Source organism: the organism of the source record quoted next, unplaced genomic scaffold, assembly GCF_019419815.1.
Source record: "Pyrus x bretschneideri cultivar Hongxiangsu unplaced genomic scaffold, Pyrus_bretschneideri_v1 Contig29, whole genome shotgun sequence".
Classification (NCBI taxonomy): domain Eukaryota; kingdom Viridiplantae; phylum Streptophyta; class Magnoliopsida; order Rosales; family Rosaceae; genus Pyrus; species Pyrus x bretschneideri.
Window position 1 is genome coordinate 5,332,432 of NW_025999601.1, and position 6,000 is coordinate 5,338,431.

Consider the following 6,000-nt stretch of genomic DNA (forward strand, 5'->3'; position numbering starts at 1 on the left):
TATATATAATCAAACTTTTCTGATGAACTTAAACTAATACCCAAAGATTAATCACATTAGTTGAGACAACTGGAATATAGAAACAAACAAAAGATTAATCATATTTATTTCAATTCGGTATGGGAATACCGAAAAAATGGAGATGGAATACCGAATCCCATACCGAAAATTTCGGTTTGGTTCGGGATTACATACCGAAAATTTCGGGAATTTTGGTTTGGGATTTTTTTGGTTTGGGATCGGGATTTTTTCGGTTTGGTTTGGGATTTTTGGGATTTTTTTCCAGCCCTATGTCTACCCATTTTGGTTTTCTATACCCACATCATCAGCTAACAGTTGTAAAAACCAAATCCAAGTTGCCTTATTTTGCATTTCCACCACTGCATAAGCAATAACCCATGTCTCATCATTTAGATCAATGCCAACAGCACATAGCAACTGCCCTCCATGTAAAACCTTTAAGTGGCACCCATCTAAACCTATCAAAGGTCTACATCTTGCCTTAAAGCCTTCTTTGCATGCCCTTAAGCAAACATATATCCTCTAAAACCTTCCTCCATCCAACTTCAACTTCACAGTGCTTCCAGGGTTAGTCCTTCTTACTTCTTCAGCAAAATCCCACAGTTTTGTATATTGCTCTGCATGTTTCCCTTCAATAATCTTGAAAGCTTTATTAAATGCCCTATAAGCCTTCATATTTGTACAACCATGATTCCACTAGGATTCCACAGTGGATAAAAAGGATTCAACATGCCATGTGGGATTGAGCTTTATCCGATCCAAGTATAGATCTGTGAGTAAAGAAGCAGTCATATTCTTATTTTCCCAAATCCTCCTATATGTGTGGTCATCAAGGATTGTCTTGATTTGGATGCTGTTTGATCCATACATCTTGCTAGCAGAACACATCCAAGGGCAGTCCTTTGCACACTTGGCAATAATCTTCAACTTCTCATTCCGATGAAAATGAATTTCCCCATATCCATTCACCAAGGAATACATCATCACGGCTTTCTTAAATTGCACATTGTCTTTGAAAATAAGCCCTAGAGTAAATTTTGGATTCTTCATGTCCGTTTTCTCATTAAACTTTGGATAATGCTCTGTTTTTTTTGCCTCCTTCATCATCTTCAGAATGTACACTTTCCAGATCATCAGAATTATAATCTGGATCATGAACCAAATTCACCCCCCCATCTCCAGCTTCTTCAACCTCTTGTTGTCCTTCTTCTTCTTGTCTCTCCCTTTCTCCTTCATTGACTTGCTCTTCTTCTCCTTCATTGTTCTTCTTAGTTTGCCTTTTTTCCTTTTTTGAGATTGCCTTCGTGTTCTTTGCTCATATTGCACCTCATATGCTTCCTAAATCACATCATACTTAGCAAAATTTGGGTTATCTTCATCACTCCCATAATCACTCTCTACAAAGTCACTGTCTTCATCAGGATCTTGTTCATCACTTCTTTCTTGGTCTCCTTCAAATCTAAGAGGTACATCAAAGAAGGTATCACTTTGTTCCCTTTCACTTTGTTCACCAACTTGTACATCTTCATCCTCAACTTGTTCATCAACTTGTACACCTTGTCCTCCAACTTGTTCACCAAGTTGTACACCTTGCTCACCAACTTGTTCAACAACTTGTACATCTTCAATCTCAGCTACACTTGTACCTACCACCTATTTTTGGTGAAAACCATCATCCAAGCACATAACTGTCACCTCTTCTTCAACAGACACCCCCTTATTATCGAAGGGTCCTTCAATAGCTAACAAACCCTTTCTTTTTCTTAGTTTACAAGTCCTTGCCATAACATCCCTTTCCTCATCACTTAATTCCTCAATAACCACTGTGCTTGGACTGGTGTACACCATAGACTCCATAAAATATTGTTACTTGGTAAGGGCTTCTTCTATAGACAATTCTTAAATGTACATGTCTATTAACCGAGCCTTTGGAACAAAGTTGCACATCTTCGGCATCACTTTGAATGGGCTTCAAACTATTACTAATGTCCATGTTAGGAATCTTGTAGTAGTAGTTCATGAACATGTCACTATATCCTAGAGCTTCCACCCTATCATCTATCTTAGGGAGTGAAGTTGGTGCCCAGGCTGGGGCAGCGGGGGTGAAACGCTGAATGATGCCATTGCTAAGAGTGTCAGAGCTGTTGAAAGTGTGGTGACTGAGTAGTCGTGGGATGTCCAAGCTACTGAAGAGTAGTATTCTAGGTAGCCTTTAGGATTTTCTTTGTTTTCCATGTTGATTTTTGCTTTGCATAAACTCATACAACCTTTGCCATTTGGTTATCAATTTTGCTAGAAAATTTAATAAACTTGCTTTCTTTGTTTTTCTTCATCTACATCATTTTTGTTTACACCCAACCTTTGACCTTCAAACTAGCAGCAGACGTGTTGCTTTTCTATAAGCAGACAAGCCCAAGTAGCCTATGCATTTGTAGGTGTTGGTGTAGAACTTTTGCAAAGTTGTTAGCCATAGGGTCGGCAACCAGATGCCTTATTTACTAAAACAGATGAGTCCGTGTGACCACTTCGATGTTAACCTTGGCTTTCTTCAATCCTGTGAGTTGTGTGGCCTGCATCACAACATACTAAAGATTTTTGGGTCACGAAATTCACTAACCTTTCGTATCAAAAGTACACAGCTGTATGGAATTTTGTAAGCAAAGGTCCAACAGAACTTCTTGCTCTTTATGTAGCCAATTTCATGGGTTGTGTAGCAAGTATCATAACACTTAAGGAATTAATGTAGATATAAACCATCATTCCGTGTGTGGCAGAGGTAAAGCTTATCAACTACATAGCATATCGGCAATGGATAGAGCTTTGTATATGCACGCTAACCGTTTAACCTTTCACAAAGATATGTTGTCTTACTGCTTGAAGGGCAAGCCATAGACAGTCTTCTGGGAATCGTAGGCTACCTTAGTGCACTCAGTAGTAGCTTTAGGGTTCCAGGGCAGCTGTCCATAGGGTGTACAACATAATGTACCTCATCTGTCTCTAAGGCTCGGTTCCTCATGGATTAGGTCAAGAGACCAAAAATCCTTCAGTTAGCTAAACCTTGAAAAAGACCATTGTGGCTATTTCTAGGAATCCTAATGCAAGCCATCGTGCATCTAGTTACACCAGGGCAACTTGACTTATCCATATCTGGATATTTGAAGTGCATAGTTTATCCTCATGCATCAGAAAGCAAAGCTATATGGGTGTTAGGGAATTGGTTTACTCTCTCATACTGGAGAGCATGGTTGGTCCCTAATGGTGTGCAATTCCTGCGATAAGTCCCTAAGAAGGGCGCGATCTTCTTTTGAAGTGCAGGAGTGATAAGTTATTGTAAGCATGCAGTCGAGCCAAGTTATAAAATTACTTCTGAATTCGTCATTGAAGAATAAGTGAAACGAACAAAAATTAATTGTAAAGTAGGAACTACGTAACAACTGGATAGTCATCGGCTTGAGAGGTGGTGCCCATCGAGCTCCTTGAGTTTTCGGGCTTTGATGTAGCAGAAGGTCATGCATGGTACTTCCTCATATTTTAGGCATTCCACTACTTTTTGATCTCTTTGTCATTCATGGTGGTGAGGGTGTAACTACCCTTGCTGCTTACTCTGCTAATCTTGTACGAACCTTCCCAGATGAGATCCATCTTTTTGGAGCCTTCTCTGTGGGCAGTCATGAAAGCTTTTCTTAAAACTCGATCTTTAGGCTAGAACTGCTAGATCTTGGCCTTTTTGTTGTAGCTAAAGAAGAATTGATGCTGGTAGGCTGCGATATGGGTGATGACATTCTCACGTTTCTCCTCTGCCAGATCTAAGTTTGTGGCCATCTATTTTCTGTTTTGCTCGATGCTGGGCAGTAAAGTGTTGATACTTGGCAGGATGAGATTGGGAGAAATGATTGCTTCTGAACCAAATGCCAAAGAGAAAGGAATCTCACCGATTGCTCGTCATTTGGTTGTGCAATACACTCATAGACATCCGAGAAGTTCGTCTGGCCATTTTCCCTTCTTGTCGGAGAAAGATTTCTTAAAGCAGTTGAGAATCATCTTGTTGGATGCTTCGGTCTGCTTATTGCCTTAGGGATACCTCGGTGTGGATATATGTTGCTTAATGTTGTATTTCTGGAAGAATTTCAACAAATCTTTGCCTATGAATTGCAGCCGTTGTCTGTGACGATGGATTTAGGGATGCCAAATCAACAAATGATGTTCCTCCATATGAAGTGCTCTATGTCTGTCTGAGCTATGGTTGTTATGGGCTCTGCTTCCACCCACTTGGTGAAATAGTCAGTTGCCACGATCATTATACCTCTACGCCTAGTAGCGGGTGGCATTAGCCCTACCAAGTCAATTGCTCACTACATGAGTAGCCAATGACTCGTATGTGGGTGTAGCTTGTTGGCAGACAGTGCTGATATCGGCTTGTAGCGTTGGTAGCAGTCGCACTTTTGTACTAACTCCTTAGTGTCTTGATGCATAGTAGGCCAATAATAGCCTGCGTTAAGAGCCTTCTGTGTTAAAGATCGACCTCCAAAGTGATTTACACAAACGCCTTCGTGGATTGAGCTTAGAACCTTTAGGTCATTGGGAGGCACTAGGCAGTGGAGATATGGTCCAGTGTAGGATATTCGGGCGAGAATGCCATTCCACATGTAGTTGTATATTGCCTTCGTTTGGAGCTTTCTAGATTCCAATCTTTCCATGGGGAGTGTGCCATTGACCAGGTAGTCTATAATGGAATCTTGCCAGTTTGGAGTTGTACTAACCTGTGACACCTCGGCTGCTGGCTCTGCCTCTATGCTTGGCTTATCTAGATATTCCACTGAAATAAAGCATTTGAGTTGAGGGTCGAGGGAGGAGCCTAGGCGGGCTAACGCGTCCTCGTGGGTGTTGTCTGGCCGCGGAACTTGAGTGAAGGTGTAAGTCTGAAACGCCTTAAGTTGCTTTCATACCTTCTCTATGTATTGCGCCATCTTCGGATGTTTTGCCGTGTACTCCCTAATAGTATAACTGGTGATTAGTTGGGAATCATAATAAATTGCAAGTTTTTTCACCGCCAAGTGTTTTGCCATTTAGAGGTCTGCTAGTATGGCTTCATACTTTACTTCATTGTTGGTTTCTTTGAAGCCTAAAGTGATTGCCTGCTTGAGCATCGAATTGTCTGGGGTGACAAAGACCATGCCTACACCTGAGCCCTTGTAGTTGGATACGTCATCGAAGTGCAAATACTAAAAGTCTCCATCAAGTGAAGCAGGTGTTGCTAGGGCATGCTCGGTTACCTCTGGGACGTTGTTGGATTGCTCTGTCGCGTTGCCTAAGCTAGGCTTGAATTCTGCTATGAACTCCGCTAAGGCTTGGGCCATTATCGTCGTACGGGGTCAGAAAACTAAGCCGCATTGGCCAAGTTCCAACACCCATTTCATTACTCGTTGAGAAGTATTTGGACCATGTAAGATTGATCGTAGAGGATACTGAGTCATAACGATGACTGTATGAGCTTGAAAATATGGTATGAGCTTCCAAGCAGCAATAACTAGCGCCAAAATTAATTTCTCAATCTTCGAATATCTAGATTCCTCATCGACAAGACCTTTAGAAGTGTAGAATACCAGCAGTTGGGCCTCTAACTCTTCTCACATGAAGGCATAGCTCATTACTACTTCCAAGACATCTAAGTAGATGTATAAGTCATCTGCTGCTTCCGGCTTGGATAGTAAGGAAGGTGATGTCAGATACTTCTTCAGGTCTTGGAAAGCTCTTTCGTACTCATCATCCTATTTGTCTCGTTGTGCCCTCTTGATTGCTTTGAAAAAGGCTTGCATCGATCAGTAGATCGTGAGAGGAAGCGGTTGAGCGTAGCTGCTCATCTGATCAAGCTTTAGATCTCCTTCAAGGAAGTGGGATACTTCATCTCTAGGATTGCTCGAATCTGCTTGGGATGTGCTTCGATTCTTTGCTGGGTTACTAGGTACCTTAAGAATCTAC